Source organism: Lampetra planeri, chromosome 5 (genome assembly GCF_965212315.1).
Source record: "Lampetra planeri chromosome 5, kcLamPlan1.2.h2, whole genome shotgun sequence".
NCBI classification, from domain to species: domain Eukaryota; kingdom Metazoa; phylum Chordata; class Hyperoartia; order Petromyzontiformes; family Petromyzontidae; genus Lampetra; species Lampetra planeri.
Window position 1 is genome coordinate 3756045 of NC_136111.1, and position 17521 is coordinate 3773565.

The window sequence follows — 17521 nt, forward strand, 5'->3', positions numbered from 1 at the left end:
CTTTGGGCAACGGCCCATTCACCACGTTGAGAAATCTGTGAATTATCGCGCGCGTATGTATGCATGCATATGTGTGTGTGTGCCTCCAGAGACCCACCACTTCCCCGGCCCATAAGTGCCATTTTAAAGTGGCCCAATCAATAAACTAGCTCCCATTTTTGAGCGATCTATTGAGGGACCCCCTCACCGCCCCCCCCCCCCACCTCCATCACGAGCCGCCATGGACTGATTGGACACTGCAGGGGTCAACCGTCCCTTGCCCTCCATCAGGCAGGGTCACAGCCGGTCCGGCAGAGTTAGCCCAGATGACACACACACACACAAACACGCGCGCACACACACACACACACGCATTCAGCCGTGTGATGCGGTGGGCATATGTGATGGGTGGTGGTTGGGGAGAGAGGGACAGATTTCAGTGGTTTTAAGAGTGGAGAGGAGTCGGGGCGGTGGGTGTGGTTTTGCTGGTAATTTAATCAGCGTGTGCACTCTCAATCGATCAACCCAAAGGCAGGAAACAAAGCCCAGCCCTGGTACCAGACCCGTCATGCTAATGGCCCCTCACGTCTCGCGCGCGCAACGACCACGAGTGCAGGTTTTGATGCACGCCAGGGCTTAAATGGAAGAACAACCCCCCCTCCCCCGACTCCCCCATTCTCAGGTCTCCATCGCCTGCATTGAGGTGTCAGGCTATAGCCACAGCGATGGGTTCTGGCTGTTTCAACAAGATGTGGCAGTGAATATGAATTTTATTTCAATGTCGCTTTGGCAAGGTGAATGAACACATTGCAAGGGTTGAGTACTGGCAGTCTTAAGTAATAAAACAAGCTGAAAAGCCAGTCCATTAAGAGAGACTTAAATTCATTTGGGCAATCCTAAGTTACATCTTTATACTTGAATGATTTAATGGCTTTGTGCGACGAATTCCAATTTTTATTTTTACAAGCGGAGTTAGTTACGAGCAAATGCACAATGACACACAGGCACCTACACACACACCGTGCAATACACGAAGACAACGATCCCTCGTTTCAACCACAAGAGGTTGTCGGGACAAGTGCTGTTGGTGAGCACCTATGAAGGACGCCACGGCACACGAGGGGGTGGGTGACCAGCACCACGCCCGGCCGCCTTTGTCTCCCTCGTGGTGATGTTCACACATCGCACCAGGTACTCTCAATTGAGACTGAGTCGACCTAGGAGAGGCCCAGGACCGGTTTAGATAATCGTCACCGGTGTTGGTCGTGAGCGGGAATTGAACTCGGGATCGCTGGGTTCGTAGCGCAGCGCGTTAAACCGCTACACCACCGCTCCCCCAATCAGAGTCAAGCACCGGTAACAAAGACAAAGTTCTCCCGTTTTAGCCTTAACAGATTGCCGGGGCAAGTGGTGTTAGCGAGCAGCACCTATTAAGGCCGGCATGGCACACCAGGTGGGTGGCTGGCCATCACCACACCACGCCGCCTTTGTCTTCCTCGAGGTGATGTTCACACATCGCACAAGATACTCATTTGAGACTGAGTCGACCTCGCGGAGGGCCAGAACAACGGGTTCTGTACTAGGAATAAACGGAGTAATAAAAATGCACTGAATGTAGGCCTCTCGCTTTGACTTCACTTCACCACGCTGCTCAGTGCCGGTTAGGACCTGGTCAGACTTTTCATTTTCCACCGACGATAACCATGGCTTAGGAATTGAACTCACGTGGCCGGGTTCAAAGGAAAATTGCAAGAATTACTGTAATCAGTCACTACCCCGTGACTCTTCTATCAACCACCACCACACTGCATACAGTCACAACAACACTCACCCACCCGCTCACCACACCGCAGGTCACAACAACACTCACCACCCACTCACCACACCGCAGGTCACAACAACACCCACCACCCACTCACCACACCGCAGGTCACAACAACACTCACCACCCACTCACCACACCGCAGGTCACAACAACACCCACCACCCACTCACCACACCGCAGGTCACAACGCTTATCTTGCTGCTGCTTCCCTCACATTGCTCCACTTTGGAATTCCCTCCCTCCCGTCGTCTCTTTTCCCGAGCTCATAAGAGGTGCGTATGAGAGACGTGTTCACTCTTATCTGTTACAACTGATAACGATGTTTATTGCTGGCAACACGACCTGTTGGACCCTCGATCCTGCGCGCAGTTGCATATAACGTACACACCCGTGTTCAGAAACGAAACATTTATTTTTATTTTACCAGGTAAGGTCCACTGAGCTCTGTAGCTCTTTTGCCAGATGCGATCTGGCCACAAATGATAGCTCAATGAAGTGGTTTATCACGTGGGGCAAAAATAAAAGCTACTGCACGTCTGGGCCTGCCCGCAGACTGGATGACATGACACCTCAGTCTGTGCCTAACACTCATCGGACACCCCCCCCCCAATCCTCATCACTCAGCCGACACTCACCACTCAGAATCGCAACGCAACGTGGCAAATCAGCAGGTGGTGCACAACTGATTGGAGTGGCACGCAGGGTCATATTTGACTATGTTAAAGATCACAGGCCATATGGGGGTCAAATTGCAAAGCATAGGCCCCTGGACTCTCATGGTCAATTTGAGGCCTGAATTGAGCTTGCACGACACGGATCATTCAATTGCCGTGACCGATCAAATGTAACGTCATGTATTTATTCATTATTCCGCTTGTTTACCCAGGGTAAGTCTCGCGGCTCATTTTCAGGAGAATCCTGCCACGTGTTCGCGGAAAAGGCGATGGTTCTTATGTAAACTCTAGCTGAATAAAAGATAAAAGAAAATAAAGTCGTTTAGACTTGATTGAGCTCTTCGATTAAAGCAACAGGTCGGTTCGATTACTCGACGAATCAGGAAACACCAAGATTAGTTGGATAAAATAAAAGTCTCACGGCCGTTTCCACGTGTGCCGCTGGACGGGAGGTGATGGGTGTCACGTTGGGCGTGGCTCATAGCCTGGCACAAGCGCCGTGGTGGCGTCACCGCCACTTAGTGGCGAATAGAGGTTATTGTTGTTGTTGTTGGCTTATAGGGGATTTCCTGCCTTTGGGGACGTTGGGTTTATGGGCAGATACCACTTTTTAAAGATGACCACAAAAAATTGTCTCATACGCATGTAAGTTGAACTTCTTTCGTACCATACGCGGACAATTATGGTAATCGGGGGTGCGGTAAATGTAGTGAATTCATACGACATTTAATCAATCCATGGACTTGAAGGAGGGTTTCTTCAGACGTGGATTAAAATGGATGGGGTGAGTGAATTATTGAGTTGACTGTACAGCCATCTGTGGGGAGATGACATACAGAAATATATCGATAGTGGAATGTCTAGAGATTCAAGAAAACTAGCGTAGGTTTATCTAAACAAAAAAAAGTTCGTGGATTGTTTGGTTTTCCCAGGACATCTGTGAAATGTGACATTGCCGATGTCGAGGGGAGGAGTGTGTGGGTGAAGGTGCGGAGAGGGTCCAAACTTCAGGAGGGGAGTTTATTGCACGTATTTATCAAAATGTAATCTCTCACCAAATAAATTGCATTTGTTGTCGCAGAATATTATTTTACTCCACGGGGGTAGATCTAGTATATTGGCTTGTAATTGCCAAATAAACGTAGACTTTTGCAACAAAAATATTTGATGGAAACGAAACCTGGCCCGCCAAAAAGGGTCTCCTATTGATATGTTTTAATGCATGTCACGGGGTCAGGCAGCACCGGTGTTCGTCTTTCCGTGTGTACAAGCTGGATTAGAGAGTAGCATTCGTGGTGCTTGTGATTTGAGTATCGACCAAAAATGAACCCACGAATCCGGTTGACTTAGTCTGGCTCTCTGAGCCTCGGGCTTTCCACCAAAGAGGTGCCTAATATTCTCCCTTAAGTCGAAATTAGAACGGTGCAATTCTAGTAAAAGGTTCAGGTGCAGCATCTGCAATTGCTTGCCCATGGCACTGCTGGCAGGAGGGCCTTGGCGAGAGGGAGCTCCGGAGGGCAACTCTAGAGGCTATTTAGCCTTTCTCTTCCATACTTCGTCAGATGTCTTGGAAGGGGTGCGATTACCCAAACTTTACCCCACCACCAAGCGACCTGTGGATCGATGAGATGGTGGAATTATCCTTCAGCAGTTGTTCATGTTGCGTTCTAACTCGTTTGAATTGCGTATCTGTTCCACGGCAAACATGTGCTCCGGTTGGTTGGACCGGGTCACGTGTTCGTAATGGAGACGCTCAATCCAACATGGGTGACTTTACCACACGACACTGCTTTGAAATACCACAGCAATAAGCACCACAATGATCACACCGCAACACTCGCACCACCATTACTACACCACAGTACACCGCTGCAACACGAGCCTTACCTCATCACAAGCCTTAGGGGCCGTCCATAAATGACATCACGCGATTTTGGACGATTTTTGACCCCCCTTCCCCTAGTCACACGGCGTCACAAAAAGTCAGACCCCCCCCCTCAAATATGACGTCACAGAGCTCTGCCCCCCCCCCCCCCCAAATAAAACATGCTTCAAATCGCTTTAAACTATTGTCATTGTAGTACCTATTTAATGTGGCGCTGCACTCTGATGTTGTAGGCGAAAACATTTATTAAAGTCTATTTAATTAAGTAGAACGTGTTGAGTTGCGCATTTTGAGGTGACGTCACATTTCTCAACCCCCCCCCCCTCTTCGTCACACATAGTCACACATGTCTGACCCCCCCCCCCCGCCCAGATGCGTGACGTAATTTATGGACGGCCCCTTACCTAACCACACTATACAGCGCACTGTACTGCACCGCGTCTCCTTTACCACACCACACCATAAAACACCAGTGTAAGAAAATCCCTGACAACACACGACACCATCCAGACCACGCCGTACACGCTACCAACCTTACCATAGCATAATACCACCACCGAATACCACACAACACCACCCACACGTTGTCCTCCACCACTATTACCGCACCGTGATTTTCAAACAAGACTCTAAAACGTGTAGAGGGCACCCAACAGCCATTTTGTGCATGAATCCATCATCATTTCCTGAAGTGCATTGTGGTCCTCTTGGCGACAACAATGCTGCGGTGATAGATAACTGTGGACCGGTTTGTCCTCATTACGACTCATCAGCATAGTATAGTGACCAATGCTTATAGTTTTGTAGCCAGCGCGATTATTCTGTGATGATAGGTTTTTCTTGTCATTGAAAATTATTACCACACCACAACACGCCTCACAGAACCACACCACACTAAACCACCCACGCCTCAACACAACACGCCTCACAGAACCACACCACACTAAACCACACCACCCACACCACAACACGCCTCACAGAACCACACCACACTAAACTACCCACGCCTCAACACAACACGCCTCACAGAACCACACCACACTAAACCACACCACCCACACCACAACACGCCTCACAGAACCACACCACACTAAACCACACCACCCACACCACAACACGCCACACAGAACCACACCACACTAAACTACCCACGCCACACCACAACACGCCTCACAGAACCACACCACACTAAACCACACCACCCACACCACAACAAGCCTCAGAACCACACCACACTAAACTCACACTAAACCACCCACGTCACACCACAACACGCCTCACAGAACCACACCACAGGCCACAGATGCCACACCACAGCGGAGTACGCACCCAACAATGCTATTTTATACTGTGCGATAGAGCAATACAAATAACAATCATCAAACTATTGCAACGTAGGTGCGACAATTTTGATAGCATCTGGATTTTAATGATTTAATTTCAACAGACAAGGTTTCCTTTATTAATCTGTGCAATTCAACACGAATTGAGTTTCGAATTAGAATGTTTGTGTGTTTCGGGATTTATTAACCGCAATGACTTATTACAAAAAAGGCCTATTCGTTGAAGTAAGATTTTGCGATACGAACATTTTAATGGAAGTGAATATTAAAGAGCGTTATTTTAGTTTTTCATCGATACTGGTTACGGTGTTAAGAACCCCAAGTACCGTCAATGCGTATGACACCGGGAGTCGTGTTTGCCCGTTCAGTAATTCGCGCTGCCTTCCTTATTAAAGGATGGTGGGGGGGGAAATGACTCGATACACCTGGTTATTTATAATAGCCGAGACAAGCCTTCATGACGCTCTCTAAGCGAACATCTTTTCTCACATTGAAAACTCAGCCAATAATAAAGAAATAAAACTCGCGGCACCTTTTGCCAAACGACTGCCGCATGAAAGCCGCCGCGTGTCACGTCCTGTCGTGGGAGTTGTTTGACTATACTTCACCAGGCTGGTCATTGCAGGTTGGCGAAGTGGCAGCAGCAGGAATGTATTATTTATCATCTGGACGGGCAGCGCTGTGGATCGGGCATTCGACTCACCGTTCGGAAGGTGGTTGGGCGTTCCAATTATGGCCAGGGGTTTGGATGCAGCCGAGGATTCCTTTGGTTGTGTGGCCAAACGATCAGAACTTCTGTGGAAGTCAACAATCGTTGTCTTGTGGACGATTTCCAACAACCATATGATTGTGCAATTCCTACCAGCAAACTCAGGGCCGTCATTTGCCATCGACATCGCCCCCTTGTTCATTTCGAGAGGGCCTTTTTTATACCCGTACATTGCTTTTAGATTTAGACAGCAACCATGGCTTAGGCCCTTGCACGACTGTAATTAACTTATCATCGTGCTCATCCATCACAGACTAAATCAATAAAAAAAAGACGGGGGGGGGGGAGAGAAATGGATGACTGTTTATGAAAATTACGTGTACAGTTAACAAAACTGCTCTTTGCAGATTGTGCCGCAATAACGGGTGCAGTTATTAAATTAAACAAAGACGAGGGCTTTTATATCCCGGGGAAAATTACACAGACGCACGCACGCTATTATATAGCACTGGGAGAGAAAAGAGTTGAGGGCAGCGCGCGAGGATTGCCACAATTGTTATTTTGGACATTCAAAAGTCAAAGTGTAACACTGCTCAAATGCTGAGCTCCGTTGACTGCATCTGCTACTGGTGAACATTCCACATCGAAATACTGACCCTTAATTACCCTTTGACCAACAGAGTGTGTGCAGGCCGTCGACCAGCAGTGGATTTACAAATAACTATAACAACATATATTATAGGTAGTATCATAGTTGTAGTTGTTGTTGTATTGCCTATAACCTGGAATGCACGCCTGGTCTTGTTAGATCTCAGAAGCTAAACTGGGTTGAGGTGGGATCTCACTTGGATGGGTGACCACCATGCATAAGATGTATCTTGACAAGAAGAACATTTAGAGTGCAATTTTGACGGGTGTCTCTTAAAGCGTTCAATGCAGCAGATCACAACACTCAAATGTCCAAGATGCAGGGTCAGACTCGTGGTCTCGGTGACAAGGCTACAAGCTGGTTCATACATGATCTGCGCGTAATAACACAATGGGTAAAACTTGATGTACAACATATCTCTCTTTAACAAAACAAAGGAGGCCATCGGGGTTCTGAACCCCGTCCACCGTTGTGATCCATCTGCGTCCGTAACGGAGAATAAAACGACCACATTCAAATTTACACTTCTACGCATAATGATGTGATCCAAAATACCGTACTCAATTCTCCCCAAAGTACAATAAAAACTGCACTCCAATTTTGAACGCTATCCAAGAAAAAAACCCAAATAGCGTCAAAACCCCTATTAAATGCAATCAAGACTAAATGCCTCTCACTTTCTTCGGTTACAGTTCACCGAAAGTTCAAAGTCCCTGCTCACTTTCATCAGCTTCCTTTTGTGTCTCAATTGACAACGTTGCCGTGGACAGAAGCCCTGGGACCTTGCTTGATCCCCCCCCCCCCGCTACAATGTGGGTGTCAGTTTTTGAAATTTGCCGAATAAAAACTGAAAGAGAAACTGGGATTGTTGTCGAGAAATAAAGGGGTGCGCTTCTTTCTCTGCGCGTGGAAGGTCGTTTCAAATTCAGAGTTGGATTCATTGAATCAAATTCTTCCCTTTTGCCGTACGTTTTATCATTGACGCCAATTACTCAGCCCGCCGTTGTGATCTATTTTCTAAGTCTGTTCTTCCGGACCCTGACAGAGAGGAGATGTATGCTCCGCGCCAAATTTGTTCTTCAATAAGTATGGAAATAACTTAACGCCACCACTGTTTTGCTTCTATCTAGATCGAAATGATCCCAAAGAAAAGTGCTTCCTCTTAAAGCCAGTGCCAACCTTCAAACACCACACCAGCTACTAATTTAAGACCGAGTAGAGCCACGGGAGGCAAAGGAGCAGCTCCGACATTCGCCAATTGATGTTGGCTGTGGACAAAAATTGCTAATACCAATACAAAGATAAAGATCCCCCGTGTAGCCTCAACAGTCTCTTGGGGCAAGTGCTGTTAGTGAGCGTCTATGAAGGCCGGCACGGCACACGAGGGAATGGGTGGCCAACACCACGCCCGGCCACCTTTGTCTCCTCAGTGGTGATGTTGACACACCGCACCAGGTACTCATTTGAGGCTGAGTCGACCTAGCGGGGAGGCCCACGACCGATTCAGATATTCGTCACTGAGTGTTGGCCGTGAGCCAAACACTCACAAACACACATTGTCCCAATCGCCCGATCCGGATGAACGAAGAGGCGAAGAATAACAGCGAATATAAAGTGTCTTATCACTTAATGGCTGGTGTGATTCAAGCGAATGACGAAATCCGTTTCTTTTTTCGGTCCCTCTGGGGGAAATGAAAAAAAAATTGAAGCGGACACAAACGAAAACTGAAGCAACGTTTTTTTTTGTTTTTTTCAAAACCATTTGAAATATCCGCAAGGTGCCACAAACACACGGCCCTCACTTATCCACCGCCCCGTGTCGCCGCGGTGTCAGGGGTCGATGAGCCACAAAGGAAAGTTTTGAAATAAATAATTTACTACTGATAGGGATTCTTTTTTTTTCTCGTCTCTCTCCATTTTTTTTTATTCTTCACACTGTCATTTTTATATTTCAAACAAAAATTTCCAGCTCAATAAATAAGAAGGGGGTTATTTTCCCGTCGTAGCTTTTGACAGCCTAACAATATGCTGGCGGAGTGAGAAGCGGAAAGAGACGCATGCGATCGCACGCCCGGTTCTCGTGTCCTCTGTGAACCGCAGGGCATTCTGTGGGCGTAGGCTCAATCTCCCTTTTGTGAAGATGCACTCTTGATTTTTCGATTCAAAGCTTTCGTGACTGCGGGGATTCATCTTCTTGGTTCCTTCGGTAAAGTCACATAGAAGGGAAGTAATACAATTAAAAATAATAATAACAAAATTAAAAAAAAATGTTTTTTTAATTTTATTACTTCCCTTCTACGTGACTTTACCGAAAGAACCAAGAAGATGCACTCTTGATTTAAAAAAAAAGTAAAACCGAATTAATCTGTCGGTGGAAATGCGAACTTGGTTTCCGCTAAAATTTGGTTGGGGGTGGGAAAAACATTTTCTCGTAATTTCTCACTTTAAATTATTCTCCTGACTTGCTCTGCATGATGTCAGGAGCTTAAGTGTTTTACTGTCACCCGGCACGGCACGTGTTTTGCGCTCGCCTCCGTAGCCTCGGTCGTGTTCGCGTTGTGTCTCTGTGTCTCTGTGTCTCTGTATCGTGTCTCTGTGTCTCTGTGTCTCTGTGTCGTGTCTCTGCGTCGTGTGTCTGTGTCTCTGTGTCGTGTCTCTGTGTCCCTGTGTCGTGTCTCTGTGTCTCTGTGTCGTGTCTCTGTGTCTCTGTGTCGTGTTTTTGTGTCTCTGTGTCTCTGTGTCGTGTCTCTGTGTCTTTGTGTCTCTGTGTCGTGTCTCTGTGTCTCTGTGTCTCTGTGTCTCTGTCTCTGTGTCTCTGTGTCTCTGTGTCTCTGTCTCTGTGTCTCTGTGTCTCTGTGTCTCTGTGTCTTTGTGTCTCTGTGTCTCTGTGTCTCTGTCTCTGTGTCTCTGTGTCTCTGTGTCGTGTTTCTGCGCCTCTTGGTCGTGTCTCTACTTCATGTCTCTGCATCGTGTCTCTGCGCTGTGCCTTGCGACATTTTATGACGTTAATACGGTTCGCAATGTTCAGCACTTTTAGGCGGCATTTGTGTAAATAATGACGATCTATAAACTACAATTAGTACATTCAGGGGCGTTGACGATGATTATGCAAGAAATCAGTGGGAATATTGGGTTCTACCAACGTACAGCATGTTCATAACGACATCCATATAATCAATAATTATAATTTGAAATGCATTGATTTGTGTGTGAATGCATTCCTTATCCATGAGTGCAACTCAGAAGCACATCTGAAAGCGCACGATGCAGTGACCTTCTTCGTTCAATGGCCAGCCACATGAACCGCAAAGGTTTTGCGGTTCATCTGTGGCAAGCACTTTGTGTGTAATCAGTGCGACCTTACAAATGTATTCGTTCGGCAACCGGAAGCTAACAACGACGGCCTCTGTGCGTCATGCTGGCAATGAGGGTGTTTTTTCCCATCACACTTCGCCACGCTGGTCGGCGTGGCTCAGGCATGGGCGAGGACCGGTTCGGATATTACTCGCAATCGACGTTGGCCACGAATCGAACTCAGGTCGCCGGGTTCTTCGCGACCGCTAACGCCACGGCTCCACGTGCGATTTCGAAGGAAGCGACACAATTGCTGCGCCGTGAGGTCTTACTGTTTGTCTTGGTGTGTGTCTCGCTCGGTGTGTCTTTGTTTGCGTGTCTCTCTCTCTGCATGTGTGTCTGCCTATGCTGTTCCCGTGTCTGTGTTTTATCATTCATTCTTACCTGATGATGGTTGCTCGAGTTGCAACCGAAACGTCGTATTCTATTATTATTATTATATTTTCTACGTGACTTTACCGAAAGAACCAAAGAATTCTTCCTGGGATATTTGGCCGATTCCTCGTTGAATAGACACATCACGTGCGCGGCAGGAAATTCGAGTATCAGGAGAAAAAGCTCGCTGATACGAAGGGATGGCACTTGCAGGAGCTGCTCCATCGGTAGGTCAACAACGGCGTTTTGTGTCGTGCTCCGTTGGGCGCACGATCTTACAGAGGGCCGTGTAACGGTGCGCACAACACGCTCGTGTTTCACGAGAAAGGGCATTCCCGTCTCAATTTTTTTTCTCTTTCTTTCTCCCAGGGCACAAACAGCATCGAGGCCACAACAGGGTCAACGCTCGGCATTGGTGGAGTCACGGGGGAGTTTTTTTCCTTGCTTTCTGGGGCTTAATCTCCTTAAATCGATTCCAGTAGAACCCACACACATACGTGGGCCACTAAGCGTGAAATTTCCAAGCACGTGCCGCATATTGCGTTTCAAGAGCCGCGTCTTTGTTTCTCGACGCCGAGCGGGCAGTCACCACGTGTGCTCACCCAGCCGAGGCTCACTCACTTCTCAAGTGCTCGTTTTCAGGAGGGTCCTGCACTGGGTGGGCGCTTGGCCGGTGCAATCAATGAGCGCGTCTGGCTTCATGCAAGAGGAGACCGGAGTGCCCAGAGAAAACCCACCCTGCAATGGAGGGTGTGGGGGGGGTGATGACCACCCGTAGCTCAGCACAATTGGATTCATCCCATCGCTCTCCCCGCCGCATCGGAGCCCAAGCCTGCAAAACACGTGGTCTTCCTCGGGCATTCTCTTACCCAAGTAGGGGCAATCTTGCTCGGCGTCCGACATCCGATGAGATCGGACGTGGTTTGGCCATAGGTAAGACGTCAGCACTGTGGTCGGTCAGCAGTGGTAGGTGAGCGATGAAGACTGTGCCGTAGCTTCAGTTATCGCTCATCAGCGCCACCATGTTCGGCAACTCGCCACAGAATGGAGCGGATTCTCTTGCGGCGACGTCGGCAGCAGCAGCGGCGCGCAAAATAACGAAGGCCAAAACGAAACAACAAACTCGGCACGCTCGTCAATGACGCCCGTGTGACCTCGACCACGGTGGCCCCCCTTCTCCCTCCTGGCTCCAGCCCCCCCCCCCCCCCGAATCCCCCACCCACCCCCTTTGTCTTCCCAAAGCAATGATGCCTTGTACACTCTTTAGCCCCCCAGCTTTCTGTCGCCCCCGCCCCGCCCGAACTATGACCAGGGCCCATCCCAACCCCCCCCCCCCCTTCCTTATCAATCAACTCTTGTTTCACTGTCATCGAGACTACACCGCCACTTACAATAACCACAATGCTTCGTTTCAAATTGTTATCATGCTATGTACAAAATGTATAATTGCTGTGCATCGCCTCGGCAAAGGCGCTGTGTACATCTCATTAAGGTAAGATAAGAAAATGAATAATGTATAATAGGTGACATTTCGGGAAGTGCTCTTCTTCATAGCACATACATGAATCTCCCTATGCAGAGCACCTATGTGCTATGCATGAGGGCCGTTTTCCAAAACGTCACCTCGTTTATATAGATTTTTTCTCCTTTCAAGGCAGTGAAAGGAGAAATAATAAATAATGCTATTGAGGAGCGTCTTGGTCATGTGCGTGTTTTCCTGCTACAAGTCAAGCAAGAGTGGGGGTGTTGGCAATTCCACATTGTCTACGGTGTGGCTCAGGGGTGGACCGGTGGCACAGTGCTTAGCGCGCTGCGCTACGAACCTGAGTTCGACTCCTGGCCAACGGTAACATTGGTGGCGAGTGATATCTGAACCGGTCCTGCCCCCCCCCCCCGTTCACCAACATACACTACCCAGCATGGTGGTGATGTAGAGTCAAACAACTACCAGCGCAATCGACACGGCATGAGGGAGACCTTCATCCAGCAGTGGATTGACAACGGACTGCAAATCACTACTGGGGCTCAGTTCCTTGACACGATGGTCAATGGTATCCCGTGCAGAGGCGTAACCATTCACATTGAGCCGGGGAAGGATGATGCTCAACATTTGAATCCCGATTGGAATGTTCAACTATGCAGTCATCCCAATTGCAAATATGAATGACATGTATTCGATGAAATGTTTTGAATAAAAAAAAAGCCCAATAAGAATCACTTGGAGGAAGATCGGCGTTCTAGCTGACAATGACGAGGTGCGTGGTGCAAAGTCAGAGGGCGGTTCGGGGAAAGAGAAGAGAGACTCGTTTTCCGGGCAAGGCGATGAAAGCCTCGGCACGTCGACGATGGGCAAAAAAGGCAGCGCGCACGTCACGTTGACCACCGGCCACGGAGTGATTGGGCCACGGTTTCTTAACGACAACACAAATTGTAAGTCATTGTCTTCTGAGCCGGGCAACGCGGCGTGTTGCTGGTTCGCAGCTCAAGGCCGGCCTACTGCGGGCGAACCGTGGCTCTGCAACAACAACAACAACAAAAAGCAAGCAACGGGTGCGGTGACAAATGGGCCCTCTGCTCAGAGCGCATAATGCGGCGAAGCGCGTGGGCAGCGTGTAAAATTGATGAAGCATTCAGCCGGAGTGTCGAGGGGATTGAAGTCATTAAAAAGCCCTCTCACTCCACATTTATCTCATTATCACGGCCTCACGTTTTGCCGGCCGCGTGACGGCGGCGCGCAATAAGGGAGTGGTGGGCTTTGCCACCAACTTTTCTCCTCGCCTTCTCGAAATTCTAAAGAGAAATGCCACCACCGCAGAGTGCATCGCCGCGAGGGCTCGGCGGGGAGTAAAAACACGCGCACGGTGCCCGTGCTGCTTTAGTCGTCTCATTTCCGACATGCGGTGGTGTATGGACAGAGCTGGATTATCTTCGTAGCACAAGTAGCTACATATGTAGTAGCTACAGGCCCCGCACTTTCAAGGGCCCATGCGCTAAATGCTTTCAAGCTATCAATTCCGGTTCAGTGATTCTGCACTTGCTCTATTACTATAGTACTACACCGCCTTCAACTTTGACGAACGACTGGGTGTTTAAGGTTAGCGATTTGTCGTATTATCTGGCTGTTGAAGCAAATGAAAAAATACAATTACTTTACTATGCAAGTCAAACAAAATTATATTTTAATATTTATGTTTAACATTGTATTTAGGGCCCCTTAATAACATATGCTACAGGCCCCGCACTAGCTTAATCCGGCACTGGCTATGGATAACCGATAACCTTCAGTATTTATCATCATCATCGTAATCGGCCACGGTAAGTCCACCGCTGAAGGAAAGCTTCCACGAGCAGCTGTCGCCTCCCTCACTTCCCCGCGATGCGATCGTTCACAGAGCACCTCCACAAGCGTCGGGGTGTCCCTACGAACCTGGCTACCCGGGTTCGATTCCCGCTCACGGCAAACACCAGTGACGATTATCCGAATCGGTCGACTGTCGCTATCTGATGGGGGATGATGCCTTCCACGGTGACAGATTTGAATTTCCACCGCTGGCTTCACAGGCTGCGTCACTCAGTGCTCGTTCCAGTGGCGGGGTGGTTTGAATTTTGTGATTATGGACGCGTTTACTGCGGACATAGAGCATTCTAGATTTGAAGCTTTCGTGACTGCAAAGACATAGAGCATGTTAACACGGCGATAAATAGTAATGTACCTATTAAATTAAAACATATATCTACACGGGCCAAATTATGTTCACGCCATATCAAAGAGTTACCTCGCTGAATGTATTCGTATGCTCATTTCAAAAGTCTCAAGGCATCTCGCCGCGTCTCGCACGCTTTTTTAGTCAACAGAGGCAATGAATATTCCCGAGCGCGGCTTTGAATGCCCGTGGCGCGGGCGACAAGGGGCTGGGTGGGTTGCCCGTGCTGGCTTGACCGGCAGGGGTCCACCGGAGGAGGCAAATCGAGAAGGGAATTGTTCTGGCTGCCACCGAGCGAAAGTTATTCTTACATATCAATACGAGTGATACCATTATTGATTGGTCCTTTGTCAATGCCGCGCTCAATGAGCGCCGCTCTCTTCGCCGCTGTGTCCGTCGCGGGGGGGGGGGGGGAGTTTGAGTATCACAAAAGAGAAGGTTCGAGAAGGACATGCTGCTACTGGGCAGTTGGAGGGCAGTCGCCCACCAGCAATAACGGAGGGCAGAGGAGCGACGATCACAACAACGAGCGGAGCGCCGGGCGGATAAAATTCAGCAAGTTGGCACAGTAGGGGGGTACAGCTGGTGGATCTGCCAGTCATCTCGGTCAGTCAGTCAACCCCGTGGCACCTGGGCAGTGGCGGCTCGTGACATGTCCACTAGGTGGGGCTGTTGTGAGTGACCTCTGAAAAGATGATGTTCTAATTAAGGATAACCTCGTCATGTTATTGGCCTTCCCGTGAAAATTAAATCACTCTCTTATCTACCAACGGTGAGGCATATATATACAATACGGAACAAAGCAACAGAGCACTCAAACGCTGTCCCCATGACCATCAAGTCCACACGATACAACCCTTTAGACACTGCCACACGCCTAGATAGTGTAGGCTGACCTGCTCTATCTGCACAGTGCCACCTCGTGTCGTGACATCGTCTTATTACAGCCGCGGGCGCCTTATTCACCGCCCTAAATGGGTCCCAAACGGCGTGGCTACAATGCGAAGCTCATCGCAATGCAGGAAGCGGGATTTCTCTCACTCCTTGGACGCCTTCAAAGCCGCCCCGAGACTTCCCTGAGGCACAAATCAGACTGTGGCGTTGCAGCGGTGTCTAATACGAACAACTTAAAATGTTATCTTCATTAATCAATTCATGTTGACATAATGTTTACATTTGTATTGTTTTAAACACAACAACATTCGTAGAAAAGTATTTTTTTTATGAGAAAAATAATTTATCATCTCGAACTGCTTGGTGGGGCGGCGCCCCAACGCCCCTAGTGGACGAACTGCGCCTGCTCCTGGGTCTGTCCCGAAACCTCTTCCTGGGTCTGTCCCGAGACCTCCTCCTGGGTCTGTCCCGAGACCTCTTCCTGGGTCTGTCCCGAAACCTCTTCCTGGGTCTGGCTCGAGACCACTTCCTGGGACTGTCCCGAGACCTACTCCTGGGTCTGTCCCGAGACCTCTTCCTGGGTCTGTCCAGAGACCTCCTCCTGGGTCTGTCCCGAGACCTCCTCCTGGGTCTGTCCCGAGACCTCTTCCTGGGTCTGTCCCGAGACCTCCTCCTGGGTCTGTCCCGATACCTCTTCCTGGGTCTGTCCCGAGACCTCCTCCTGGGTCTGTCCCGAGACCTCCTCCTGGGTCTGTCCCGAGACCTCTTCCTGGGTCTGTCCCGAGACCTCCTCCTGGGTCTGTCCCGAGACCTCCTCCTGGGTCTGTTCCGAGACCTCCTCCTGGGTCTGTCCCGAGACCTCTTCCTGGGTCTGTCCAGAGACCTCCTCCTGGGTCTGTCCCGAGACCTCCTCCTGGGTCTGTCCCGAGACCTCCTCCTGGGTCTGTCCCGAGACCTCCTCCTGGGTCTGTCCCGAGACCTCCTCCTGGGTCTGTCCCGAGACCTCCTCCTGGGTCTGTCCAGAGACCTCCTCCTGGGTCTGTCCCGAGACCTCCTCCTGGGTCTGTCCCGAGACCTCTTCCTGGGTCTGTCCCGAGACCTCTTCCTGGGTCTGTCCCGAGACCTCCTCCTGGGTCTGTCCCGAGACCTCCTCCTGGGTCTGTCCCGAGACCTCCTCCTGGGTCTGTCCCGATACCTCTTCCTGGGTCTGTCCCGAGACCTCCTCCTGGGTCTGTCTCGAGACCACTTCCTGGGACTGTCCCGAGACCTCGTCCTGTCAGCGAGCCTTCGACCACTTCACGTGGCCCCAAAATGCACCTGGCCTGGAGCAGGCGCCGTGGTGACGAATGGCGGGCATTGGTATTGGTTTGAGAAAACTTTTACGGCTCGTCAGTGTGGGGTGGTGAAGGTTGTGGGTTGTGGGGGTTCAGATCCCACTTGCCGCTGACTGATGGTGGCCGTGCTTCGGAATCAAATTCAGGTCATTGGGTTCACTGCTCTCGCTTTCCGAATGTTAATACGAGTAGTGATAACCGCGATAAAGTTGAGGTCAAATTATCCAGCTGAATCAAGGTGGTGTCCATCTCCGATGGGGACTTGGCTGTAAAGCCAGTCATGGAACATCCACATTCTCATGGCAGGGCCATAGTCGCACTATAACGTCGGCTTTCCTCGGAAGCTGATAATTATTTTATTGACGATGGTTTGGTGTGGTGGGGGGGGATTCCGGGCTCGTGTCAAATCACAGGATTGCGTGCTGAACGCGCCATTCGGCGAGATGCAATCATCACAATAATAACATCACACCAATAAAACACTAACTCCATAATATATATTTTGGGGGTTAGTTCGCGTAAACATAAATGTGTCGTTCAACCCGCCACCACCCGATACGGCCAATTAGTAAGGTTTATAGATGATATTGGTTGCAAAAACCCACGAACCTCACAACTAGCATATATCAACACACACGAACAATACTTGGTACGGATGTACCAAAACATGGCTTTACAAATTCGAAGAAGTTTCTCAAGGATAATTTCACGACACATTTTTTTTTCAAACTTTTGATTCCAAAAGCAACGAGAACTTCACACTCTTTGCTTCGCTGTACACATTACCCAACATGCC